We start from the raw sequence: 14,464 nt of genomic DNA, 5'->3' as shown, positions 1-14,464 counted from the left end.
AAGGTTTGTTTTGTTATTTTTAAATATCTTTTGCACATGCTAAGAAAACATCAACTTCAGCTATAAAATATCATATATAGTATTCAAATGAATACATAAATACACAATTTAATGTTCTCTCCTATTTGATAATCATTAAATGGATTTAGTGGACTGAATTTAGTCAACTAAGGCATCCGGACTTGTTTTTTTAAACAAGGGGGCCGCATTTCAGGTGTTTTTTTTGTTGCTTACTTATATTAAATATCATGTCCACATATATTATAATTATATTATGATGTCCACTAATATTTTAAACAATTATATGTCCGTACATGGGTACCACGTGTATATATATTTCAATAAGCAAGTGGGGAGGGGTTTAATTGATTAGTTATGAGGGCATGTTACCTGAATCATATAATCAATGAACTTTCAAGTTAATATATGTGTTACTGTGTGATAAATTAAATGGAATTCATAAGTTCCTGTCTACTGAATCATGGTTGGATACATCCTAAATTATCTTATATACACTAAATTAGTTGAATCCTATGGGAAATCCAACTGCGTGTTATTCCATGTACCACTAAACTTGTTAAACTATAATTGATAAACATCTGTTGTTTGGACACTAGGGTAATGCAAATCCTACTCGTATACTTATCAACATTAAATATAAATTAGGTCGCGCGTAACGGACCTAACTCATGTTTAACACTACAAGTACATTATCAAACCGAGCACACTAAGGTGAGTTCACTACTCTTTCACAAGCATGTGTCCCAGGGGACAAACAAACTAATATTCCGGGGAGGAATACTTTTATTACTTTTGTTTAATTTCGATGTTAGTTAATAAACTCAACTTGTAACAACTCTCACTAAAATCAATACCTATTATGTTAATTATCCCATAAGGAAACCCTAATTGAGAAACCCAAGTAATTCTGCATAAACCCTAAAATTTTCAGAACAATCAGAATCAGGATCAGGGCCCCTAAAACTCAGGGGGGGGGGGTAAACCCTAGTTGACGATTATCTAAATAACTTGTTGTCGAAATTGAATTTTACAAAATTGTCGACTCAGCCAGCCTACACACGCAAAGGGCTACCCTATGGAGTAGGGTGACCCCTCGCGCTATGCGAAGCCCAAGAGGGTACCCCTCGCGTCACGCGAGGTGGGTCAAATTTTGTGTATAAATAGTAGACATTGGGACTTGATTTCTGGCACTAAAACGACGAAGAAATTCGTTATACACACTGAGATATCGTAGAAACAGTTCACAACACACACCAATCTCGAAACGCTGCCGCAAAACAGGGTAATAACTCGATCGCTATTACAATTCAACGTCCGATCGATTGAAACTATCCAACGTATGTTTAAGTGCTGCTCAAATTGAGTTTATACTTTGTCATTCGTCGTGATTTCGACTTGAATGTTTGAGTGCTGTCCAAATTCGGGCTATACTCTGTCATTCGTTGTGAATCCGCTGGATGTTTAAGTATTGCACTTTGTCAATCGTTGTGAGGGTTTAATATCGTAAATTGTCGTAACTGCTGTATTAGTTACTAACCCAGTTTGTGTGCATTGTTATTTAAATTAGGTTAAACAAGGCTAAATCAGTAGGCTTATACACTGCTCGTTAAATCTGCAATGTGAGTCATTCTCTTTTTATCAACTGTTTTACAAAACTCCAAGTTATTTTTCAAAGTTATAATTACAGAGATTAAGTCTTTGTAATCACCAAATTACAGCCGGTATGTGGGGTTTTGTATACATTACTTGATAATCTTCACCATTGGACAACGAGTTAGCCAAGGGGTGATATGACCATAGTCACAGACACCATTGGACGAATGGGCCAATGGGTCGAGTGACAAATACTGTGGGTAGTTGGTTGATATCAGAAACATTGTAATTGCTCTTAATACTGTAAATTATAACAAATGTGTCGTTTTCAGTAAACTGAATGATTCACTCAGTATTTCCCCGCTGACAAAATCTTTTTCAAACATGTTTCAGGTGATCTGTTGTAAGCAAAGAAAAGTGCTGTGAAGCACTACAAGCTTAGAGAAGTGGCTCAATATAAGTAAATAAAGAAACATGTTTTGTAAAAATAAAGATTTCCCAGTGAAATCATGTTAATGTAAATTACGGGGTTTTATCCCTAACTTATGTAACGGGCATTTTTAATATTAAAAGATCCTGTATTAAATACTTCCGCTGTCGCCTAAATTAAATACCACGGGATTTCCTGCCTCGCGGCTCTAGACCAGGTCAAACCGGGGCCGAGGGCCGTGACAGGAAAAGGTGGTATCAGAGCCACTGTTTTAAGCTTATCACTGATTTTAGCCTATTAAAGTAATTGAGGAATACTTAAGAATTTCTAATTGCCATTCTGTGAATATGTGTTTTATTGACTGATTAATTGTTAAGTTACAGTATGGGTAAACAAAGGCTTTCTGCCATCTACCACAAATTAGATACTACACCCAACGAAAAAGGAACCTCTTCCTCAAAATACCCAGCAGATCTGGAAGAAGGGATTTTTGTCCGTAAAACACAATATGAAAATCCCCTTACCCAGAGAAAAGAAATTCGATTATTAGGAAAAGTCAGAAACCCCAGCTCAAGAAAGTGAGGTTTAATCCAGAAATCCAGGAAATAGGCAATACTTCACCCTGTGAAGATAAATTAGATGAAAAATGGGCTAATCTCTATATGCTAGCTACTGTAGCAGAAAATGCAAACCTCTAAACTACCAATAAGCCTGATCTAGTATTAGCATCTCTATCCAGAAAAACACTACTTCGTAAATAAATAAATAAATCCTAGTGTGTTTTAAATTTCCCGTTATCCTTTGTAAAATTAGTCTTTCGGTATACAATAAACGGAATGTTTATTTAAATTTCCTTATAAGATTTTAACTTAGCATTTTTGTGCATTTTGCATATATGCTAAACCAGCATGAGTGAGCTATCTGAAGCATTTCAGGATCTCAATCTCTATCCAGTACCAATCGAAGTCTCCAACGACTTTACTGGTTATTTTGCTGATATAGAAGAACCTATGGAATTCCAAGCTCCACCTCCGGAGAAAGCAAAGCCTAAAAGAAGAAGATATGTAGGATGGAGGAAAGTACGTAGGAGGAAGCCAGTAACTAGGAAACTTCCAAAAATAGAAAACCCTGTGGATAAAGGAAAAGGGATCGAGACTGGAGAGAGTTCTAAGCCAGCAGAAATAGAAATCAGGGAAAATTCTAGGCCAAAATGAATAGAAATTGGAGAAAGCTCTAAACAAACTGAAGAAATAACCTTTCAAGAAGAAATAGACCGTCTACTAGCAAACTGTGATGTCATTAACCCTATCAACAACAACCTTTACCCTTATCCGGCCGAAATCCAACTTCCAGTAAATCTGGAACCAGCTATTCCAGACCCTCTAATCCACACTCGACCTTTAGGCGAAATGGAAGAGTGGTGGACGAACGACTGGCAATTTCAAAACATAATCAATAGTCCTTATACCTTTCTCTCACAGTTTGATCCAGAACCTATCCCCAACCCTCCAATGAGCAACGAAAACTTAGCCGAACTTCGTCAGTTTGGTGAAGAACTGATAGGTACCGGGAATAGGATCCGGGAAATAGGAGAACAAATTTCCTGGAAATACGACGAGAGGGAGCGTCGCTACTAAACTGCCAGTTGACTAAAGAATAGTGGGGTTGGGAAGTATGTCTGTATAATAACAGTAATAGTAAAATATAACTCTGTAAAATAGGAAATAAAACATTGTAAGATAAACAGTGTGTATGGATGCATATATAATCTATAAAGTTAAAAGTCGAGAAATCAACAATTTTGGCTATGTATGTTATGTGCTTATATGTAATTGTCTTGTTACATTTAACTATCAATTATTGGATACTAATAATTTACATTTATAATAATTATCAGATGGTAAACGCTAATAATGAACCAGTTAATGAAGTAAACCAATCTGAGCAAAATCAAGAAAATCAGTATATGACTAGGCAAGATATCGAGAACATTGTTGCTCAAGGGATAGCCAATGCTATTCCAGCAATCATGGCTGCTACTCAGAAACCTGCTGAACCCCAACAAATCATTCCTAGTAAACGTACTCCTGAAGATAACGGAAGTAACAACATAAATGGAGGCGGCAATCATGACAATAATAATTCACGACAGGCCCCACTTCCTAAGAAAATGAAAGCTGCAACTCCTGGTTGCACTTACAAAGAATTCATTGCCTGTAAACCAGCAGAATTTGCAGGTAATGAAGGGGCAACTGCAACACTGCGTTGGTTAGAGAAAACCGAAGCAGTAATTGCAATAAGTAAATGTGCCGAAGAAGATAAGGTGATGTATGCGTCAAATTTGTTCAAAGAATGGGTGCTAGAATGGTGGAACACGGTATTACAAGCAAAAGGAAGAAGGATGGCCTATGATATGAACTGGGAAGAATTTAAGAGTCTTGTAGAAAGAAAATTCTATCCCGAATATGAAAAGGAACAAATGGCGAATAAGTTCCTAAGCCATCGTATGGTAGGCATAGATTGTTGAGGATATACTTCGACATTCTTTGAATATGCGAGAGTAGTACCAACACTGGCTTCGCCAGAACCGGTGCTCATCTCCCGTTATATTTGGGGATTAATTAGTGAAATCCGTAACATCGTTAAAGCGGCGAGACCACGCACTATTGACGATGCTGTGGAATTAGCTAATACCCTAACTGGTGAACTGGTGCGCACAAGAAATGAAAACAGGAAGAAGGAATTGGCTCATAAAATTACCCAAGGATTTCGTACGGGTAATAATAACAGCTTTAAAAGAAGAGGAACAGGGCAATCTTCAACCCCGCCATTCTGCAGAAATTGCAAAAGGAAACATTTTGGAAGATGCAATGCAACCTGCAATTTTTGCAAATCTGTAGGACATAGTGAAGAAAACTGCAAAAAGAAAACCATAATCTGCTATAACTGCGGAAAAGCTGGGCATTTCAAACCCGAATGTCCTAAATTGGTTAAACCAGCAGATAACAAAGGTAAACCAGCGGACGGAACTACTAAGAAGAATGCCAGAGCATTCCAGCTGACTACCCAGGAAGCCGAACTCATTCCAGATGTGATAGCTGGTACGTTCTTAGTTCATGACGTGTTTGCAAAAGTATTATTTGACTCTGGTGCAAACCAAAGTTTTATCAATACTTCATTCTGCCAAGCTCTTAATTTACCCTTAACCACCCTTAGGCAGATTTTTACATTCGAAACGGCAGATGGGAATTCTGTTAACATAAATAAGGTTTTGCAGAAAGGAAAGATAGAACTTTTAGGTCATAAGTTCTCTGCAAACCTGTTACGTATGAAATTAGCTGGATTCGATGTAGTGTTAGGAATGGATTGGTTAGTAGCCAACCATGCTCGAATCTTTTGTGATAAGAATTCAGTAGAAATTCGTACCCCTACAGGAAAGGTAATTTTAATTACAGGAGATAGACCTCGAAAGTCACTGAAATTCATTTTAGTAATGAAGTTGGCTAGTTATTCAAGGAAACAAGAAGTAGTGTTTATGATTTCCGTAATCATTAACACTAAAAATAAGGAACTTCAGGATATCCCTGTAGTCTCGGGATACCCAGATATCTTTCCAGAAGAATTACCTGGATTACCACCCGATAGAGAAGTAGAGTTTAGAATTCATCTAATTCCTGGAACTACACCAATAGCCAAGGCACCTTATCGATTAGCACCCACTGAAATGCTAGAATTGAAAAAGCAGTTAGATGAATTATTAAGCAAGGGATTTATACAACCTAGTTCATCCCCTTGGGGAGCACCAGTGTTGTTTGTGAAAAAGAAAGATGGGTCGATGAGGATGTGTATCGATTATAGGGAACTAAATAAGGTTACAATTAAGAATCGATACCCATTACCTAGCATTGACGATCTTTTTGATCAACTCCAAGGCGCTAGGTATTTTTCTAAGATAGACTTAAGATCCGGATATCATCAATTGAAAGTACAAGAGGAAGACATACCTAAAACTGCTTTCAGAACAAGATATGGTCATTATGAGTTTACAGTCATGCCCTTCGGACTAACAAATGCTCCAGCAGCATTTATGGACATGATGAATCGGATCTGTAAACCATACTTGGATAAATTTGTAATCGTTTTCATCGACGATATACTTATTTATTCCAAAAGTCAGGAGGAACATTGCGAGCACCTGCATGCCCTCTAAACTTTGTTAAGAAAGGAGAAACTTTACGCCAAATTTTCGAAATGTGAATTCTGGCTCCAAGAAGTACAATTCTTAGGACATATGGTGAATCATGAAGGGATTCACGTAGATCCTGCTAAAATAGAAGCAATCACCAAATGGAAGGTCCCACAAACAGCTATGGAAATTAGAAGTTTTCTAGGCTTAGCTGGATACTATAGATGATTTATTAAGGATTTTTCCAAGATAGCTGTACCATTGACTAAGCTAACCTGTAAAGCAATTAAGTTTGAATGGGGACCTAAACAAGAAGAAGCTTTTAAAATCTTAAAGCAAAGATTGACAAATGCTCCAATTTTAGCCTTGCCAGAAGGAACAGAAGATTTTGAAGTATATTGTGATGCTTCAAAATTAGGATTTGGATGTATACTGATGCAACGCAAGAATGTGATGGCGTATGCCTCCAGGCAATTGAAGAAACACGAGGAAAATTATACGAGTCATGACTTAGAATTAGGAGCTATAATTTTTGCCCTTAAGATTTAGAGACATTATCTGTATGGAAGTAAGTTTACTGTTTATACAGATCATAAAAGTTTAAGGTATATATTTGGGCAAAAAGAGTTAAACATGAGGCAAAGAAGATGGATGGAAATCCTAAGTGACTACGACTGTGATATTCAATATCACGAAGGAAAAGCAAATGTAGTTGCAGATGCTTTAAGTCGTAAGTATCATGAAAAGCAAAAGCGAGTCCGTGCTCTCAGATTAAATCTACAAATTGATTTAATGGAGCAATTGAAGAAAGTTCAAGAAACAGCAATCAAAGACGATGATGAAGGAATGAAAGGATATAAAAAGGAACTAGAACAAGGAAACGATGGAATTTGGAGATTCCACAAGAAAAGAATTTGGGTTCCTAAGCAGGGGGAATTAAGAAATAAGATTTTAGAAGAAGCTCATAAATCTAGGTATACCATCCACCCAGGAAACAATAAGATGTACCAAGATTTAAGAAACAATTTTTGGTGGATAGCAATGAAAAAGGACATAGTTGAATACGTATCTAAGTGTCTTACTTGTTCACAAGTAAAAGCAGAACATCAGAAACCTTCAGGACTACTACAACAGTTAGAAATGCCTGTATGGAAATGGGAACTCATAACAATGGATTTTGTTACTAAGTTACCCAAAACCAGAAAAGGTAATGATGCAATTTGGGTAATTGTGGATCGATTAACCAAATCAGCTCATTTTCTACCTATGAAGGAAACCTTTAGCATGGAAAGGTTAGCCAAGTTATACATAGACGAAGTAGTATCCTTACATGGAGTTCCACTCTCCATTGTATCGGATAGGGATAGTCGTTTCACTTCCCATTTCTGGACTAGTTTCGTGGAAGCAATGGGAACCCGACTAAATTTAAGTACTGCATATCATCCCCAAACAGACGGACAAAGTGAAAGGACGATAAAAACCTTGGAAGACATGCTCCGAGCATGTGTAATTGATTTCGGTGGTAATTGGGATAACCACTTACCCTTAATTGAATTCTCCTATAACAATAGTTATCATTCCAGTATCGAAGCTGCTCCATTTGAAGCACTATATGGACGTAAGTGCAGAACTCCAGTTTGTTGGGCAGAAATAGGAGAAAGTCAATTATCAGGACCTGAAATTGTGCAAGAAACTACTGACAAGATAACTCAAATCAAGGAAAGAATGAAGACGGCTCGAGATCGCCAGAAAAGCTATGCAGACAATCGCCGCAAGCCATTAGAGTTTCAAGTCGGAGATAAAGTACTTTTGAAAGTCTCTCCTTGGAAAGGAGTAGTACGATTCGGTAAGAAAGGAAAGCTGAGTCCCAGATACGTAGGACCATTTCTAATAAAGCAACGAATAGGACCAGTTGCTTATCGTTTACAACTACCAGAAGAATTAGCTGGAGTACATGATGTATTTCATGTATCCAATCTCAAGAAATGTTTATCTGACGAATCCCTGGTAGTACCTCTTCAAGATGTAGAGGTAAATGAAAAGCTGAAATTCGTAGAAAAACCACTACAGATAGAAGACAGGAAAGTTAAATTTCTCAAGCACAAACGTCTAGTGCTAGTCAAAGTCAAATGGGATTCAAAAAGAGGACCAGAATACACTTGGGAGCTGGAATCAGAAATGAAGCGGAAATATCCTCATTTATTCCAGTAAATCTCGAGGACGAGATTTTTCTTAAGGTGGGGAGGATGTAACAACTCTCACTAAAATCAATACCTATTATGTTAATTATCCCATAAGGAAACCCTAATTGAGAAACCCAAGTAATTCTGCATAAACCCTAAAATTTTCAGAACAATCAGAATCAGGATCAGGGCCCTTAAAACTCGGGGGGGGGGGGGGGGGGGGGTAAACCCTAGTTGACGATTATCTAAATAACTTGTTGTCGAAATTGAATTTTACAAAACTGTCGACTCAGCCAGCCTACACACGCAAAGGGCTACTCTATGGAGTAGGGTGACCCCTCGCGCTACGCGAAGCCCAAGGGGGTACCCCTCGCGTCACGCGATGGGGGTCAAATTTTGTGTATAAATAGTAGACATTGGGACTTGATTTCTGGCACTAAAACGACGAAGAAATTCGTTATACACACTGAGATATCGTAGAAACAGTTCACAACACACACCAATCTCGAAACGCTGCCGCAAAACAGGGTAATAACTCGATCGCTATTACGATTCAACGTCCGATCGATTGAAACTATCCAACGTATGTTTAAGTGCTGCTCAAATTGAGTTTATACTTTGTCATTCGTCGTGATTTTGACTTGAATGTTTGAGTGTTGTCCAAATTCGGGCTATACTCTGTCATTCGTTGTGAATCCGCTGGATGTTTAAGTATTGCACTTTGTCAATCGTTGTGAGGGTTTAATATCGTAAATTGTCGTAACTGCTGTATTAGTTACTAACCCAGTTTGTGTGCATTGTTATTTAAATTAGGTTAAACAAGGCTAAATCAGTAGGCTTATACACTGCTCGTTAAATCTGCAATGTGAGTCATTCTCTTTTTATCAACTGTTTTACAAAACTCCAAGTTATTTTTCAAAGTTATAATTACAGAGATTAAGTCTTTGTAATCACCAAATTACAGCCGGTATGTGGGGTTTTGTATACATTACTTGATAATCTTCACCATTGGACAACGAGTTAGCCAAGGGGTGATATGACCATAGTCACAGACACCATTGGACGAATGGGCCAATGGGTCGAGTGACAAATACTGTGGGTAGTTGGTTGATATCAGAAACATTGTAATTGCTCTTAATACTGTAAATTATAACAAATGTGTCGTTTTCAGTAAACTGAATGATTCACTCAGTATTTCCCCGCTGACAAAATCTTTTTCAAACATGTTTCAGGTGATCTGTTGTAAGCAAAGAAAAGTGCTGTGAAGCACTACAAGCTTAGAGAAGTGGCTCAATATAAGTAAATAAAGAAACATGTTTTGTAAAAATAAAGATTTCCCAGTGAAATCATGTTAATGTAAATTACGGGGTTTTATCCCTAACTTATGTAACGGGCATTTTTAATATTAAAAGATCCTGTATTAAATACTTCCGCTGTCGCCTAAATTAAATACCACGGGATTTCCTGCCTCGCGGCTCTAGACCGGGTCAAACCGGGGCCGAGGGCCGTGACACAACTCTATCACGAAAGTCCCTACTTACTACCGAACTAGTTGTCGGGGAGGCAACGGGGTATTAGTTGATAGCGCTATTAGGCTTGACAACCTCACACCGTACCGGGGAGCACGGGCGTGAACTAATGACCTTAAACACATGGCCAATGTTGATAGACATTGATGAGGCAAACAAACATAACGTCACTTCGATATCGAGTTTATTATTGGCATGTCTTCAAACTAAAACACTTAACATGATTTTCGTTAAACAAAACTGTGAACTCGCCAGCTTTATGCTGATACACTTTTTCTGCATGCTTGCAGGTCGTTAGATGATTTCATGAACCGAGCTTGCAATTGGAGGAGCTATGGATGTCATGGGTCGTAATGTTGTTAACTTATATGATGTTATGCTAGGTTTTGCGAACAAGTTGTTTTAAAATACTTAGAACTATTTCAAATGCTTCCGCTGAACGTATATTGTTTTAAATCAAATGTTTCGAATTACACTTTTCACATGGAATGAGATTTCGAATTTTTTAAATTAATGTTAGTTCAATGTGATTAGTGGCTAGATCCTGGTACGTCACACATCTCGCGGTGGATTCCGCATGTGGTATTTTGGGGGTGTGACATTGCTGCTCCAATTGAAGGGTTCTGTAGGATCTCTGACCACTTTTGTAGTCAAAATTCATCATTTCCGGATGTACCTTTTATCCCGGTTTGCCGATTCAACCGTCGAACGTGGTTAACCGGCCGGTTGTTTGTAAAACAGCCCAACTACGTGCAACCGGATCGCTTCCCTCACCGATTCTCGGCCCAACCATTCCAACCAGCTTGTCTGGTCGTGAAAACATTGGCCGGAAAACTCTTTTTCTTCGTGAAAAATCAACATTTTCGTCCCAAACCTCTTTGTAACCTTATTACGGAAAACATTGGCCGTTGGCCCCAACTGCTAGTAAAAGTGGTGTTTTTTTTTTCAAAATTACTCACACATACAAATACACCATCTCTTCCATTTTACTAAATCATTCAACTATCATTTCATTTTAAATGTTAAACACCCTCTCAAAAAACCGTTCAAAATGCTGGTGATTTCTTGGGTCGTACAAGAGGACGTCGTGTTATGTGAATTGTGGGTCGCAATGGTGACCAACCATGGGGCTACGTTACAAACGACTTCGTTTTGGGATCGAGTTTATCCTGAATTTTGTTTACGTGGGGGTGAGGCCATCCGAAGTGTGGATGCACTTTATTCATGTTTTCCGATGATTCATAGGGATTGTACGAGATTTGAGGTGATAGTCAACAGTTTGGCATTGACGATAGTGAGCTAAACGAAGGCGACATCTTCCAAATCGCTTGCGTCGAGTACCATAACATGTACAGCCGTGACGTCAGATATTACGAGGCGTGGCAAATAATGTATTTTTAGGTTAACGTTTAGTCTAAGTTATGTAATGATTTTATTTCTTTATGTTATGTAAATGTTTTATATATTTAAGTTATCTAATCTTTTAATTAGTATGAATTGGGGTTTATTTAAATTTAATAGATTTTATATAATTTATAAATATAATTAGTAATGTAAAGTGTGTGCCACATGTCAAATAACACCCCTCTTTCACGCCCCTTCTCACACCCTCGTTTTTTCCACCACGCCACTATTATGACGCACGATAATGTGAAGTCCACATGTCGAATAACGCCCATTCTTCATACCCCTCCACACCGTATGGTCTAAATGTCATTAATTTATTTGCTATTCGTAGTTGGTGGCTAATCTAGTTATAGTATAATAGTAAACTGTCATTAATTTATTTGCTATTCGTAGTTGGTTGCTAATCTAGCTATAGTATACTACTAGTTTGACAAAAACAATTTCTTTGAAATGAACCGAATAAATAATTGTTTGTAAAGCTATGGGGTGTGGTATACCGACCCTAGCTAAATCAACAAAATTAGTGTCTCCGCCAACACATTAACGAGCGCTGTTAAGTATGCATGCGGGACTCATTCCTTTTCCACCAATCAGATTTCCTTCTTTTTGATTTCCTTTTTTATATTGTTTAAAAGGGGCTTTAAATTATTGCAACGATGTTAAAGAAGGAGCTTTAAAGCCCCCCCCCCCCCCCCCCAAATATGAGGTGGCGTCTGAGTGACGCTAATGTAGCATGATAAAGCCTTTAGGGGCTTTATACTACACCCTACGCCTAGGAATTCAACTTTAAATCAATAACGTATGGTTGGAATTGACTTTTAGGATCTGCGAATGGTACAGTCACAAGATATATTAGTTTTGTAGTGTGTAGCTTTTGTTGGAATTACAAACAAAGGTTAGAATATATTAGGAAGTTTTTTTGGCTAGGAAGACTAGCAAGTAATCTTGACCATCAATTGATTAATCAAGGGTTTGGATTAAGTGGGTATAACTGATAAAAAAAGGAGGCTCGTGAGTTTGTGTAGTGGTATACTAGTTAATCCAAAACAATAGTTTTTCTCTCCTCCAATCCCCCCTCGTTTTTTAAACGTTAATAACTCTTTCATGTGACATTATTTTTTTTTTATAAAAATGCACCAAAAAATGAGTGTTTTTTATCTTTAAAACGAGTATACTACTGCCATATTTTTGAAAAAAAATTGAAAACCCATATGCGTAAAACGCAATAGACAAAAAGCATAAAAAAATTCATAAATAACTTGGGACAATTCAAAATGATCTTGTATACAGTTTTACATGCCTGTCAATACATATGGGGTCCGGTGCAGAAACCGAATAACATGATTAACCGACACGCCACTTTAACCCACAAAGGGGTATCCCCAATATGGGTAAGAAAAACATTTTATAATAGCATTAGCATCTGCCAGGTGTATGCCTACACCCCGTGCTTAGTCGTGACCATTAGTAACTTAAATGAGCCGAGGATATCCAAGACACGGTCGCGTTAACCCCCAATGTTTAACTTATCAGACAAAACAAATTAAAACGGGTTATGAAGAGTTTATAGTCACAATCCGACATATGATCCCATACCCGACCAAGCGGTAATAATTTACCGTATCCCAAGCCCGTATAGGGAAAATAGGTTAAGAGTATTTACCTGGCTTAAATATGTATTACAATGCAAGAATCAATAAGCACTGTCGTAATCAATTAACTAAGGTTGATTGCAACCTACCGGAAGGCCCTAGTCAGGAATGAATGGTATAATAACTAATTAGAATGTTAACGGGTCCTATTCAAGTCATAGACTTGGACCGGTTAACTTAAATTAAAGAAAACGGTACGATACGCTTGATTAAGCGATAACCAGAATAGAATGTAGTTTAAACCCCACAAGTACTAAGACTTGTATAATATGGGTAAACAACATACATTCTGGAATTTGAAGTAAAATTGAAAGGATTTGACCCGTTTCGGTAAACTAGTTACGTAAGCTCAACCGCACGCGTATAAGCGATATCGGGTATCCAGATGAGTCATAAACAAGTTCTATATGCCAAGATACTCTAGATATGTTACCAAGTCAGTAGGTAACCAAGGTTTTATAAACATTATGGTTTAAAACCAAAATATGCACCATAAGGGCATTTTAGTCATTATGTGACATCCCTTGAGAACTTGTATAAAATCTGAGTTATGAAAAGTTCATTCTATTAAAACACTTTAATTATGTTATACTATCAGTAGGTAATAGATTTGATATGATAATTATGGTTTAAAACCATACTATGTGCCAAAAGGACATTTTAGTCACATTATAACATAATTTATGAACTTGTAAATAAACTCAGGTTATGAACAGATTTGATATACTAAAATATGTTAATTATAATAACATATCCGTAGGTAATTCGTTTTGCAAGTTCATCATTTTTAAAACCAAGTTTTATGAAAAAGGGGCAATTTGGTCATAAATAGGCATAATTTAAGAACTTGTGTAAAAACTCAGAATCTGATTATGATCAAGTAGCATAACCACAGAGGTTATTCTACATTATAATGTGATCATAATACAACTAAAATTCAGTAGCTAACTTAGCTAAATCGGGTCAGAACCGAAAGTCAAAGCAGAAGTCAAACTGCTCGACTTTCGGTTGCGAACCGACACTAAAACTGGAAATGACGGGATGAACCTGTTCATACATGTTCTAATATTAATTGCCAACTAATTTAGTGTTAAAAACATGGGTTATAACATTTATAAGTTCATTTTCTAAAGTTTATGAAAATCTGCCCTTTGACTTTTTAATTATCATAACTTTGGCCCGTTATTTGACCAAGTTAACGTGATTTCCAGGAGGTGCCCTTTCGAGGGATTAACACCTACCTAATTACGATCACGTAGCCATGTTCGATTCGAACAATGGTCAAAGCAAAAGTCAATTTGCTCGACTTTGGACTTATAAAAGCCTATAAAACGAAAAAGAACTGGAAAGGAACACTTACAAGTGAACCTTAGAACACTTTGAACTGAGTAGGATGCTCCTATCAAGTCAGGACCTTCTAGAGAGGAGTAGAGAAGATAATCAAAGAAAGGTGCAAGGAATGA

This window comes from Helianthus annuus, chromosome 14, assembly GCF_002127325.2.
Source record: "Helianthus annuus cultivar XRQ/B chromosome 14, HanXRQr2.0-SUNRISE, whole genome shotgun sequence".
Classification (NCBI taxonomy): domain Eukaryota; kingdom Viridiplantae; phylum Streptophyta; class Magnoliopsida; order Asterales; family Asteraceae; genus Helianthus; species Helianthus annuus.
This window is presented reverse-complemented; position numbering follows the sequence as displayed.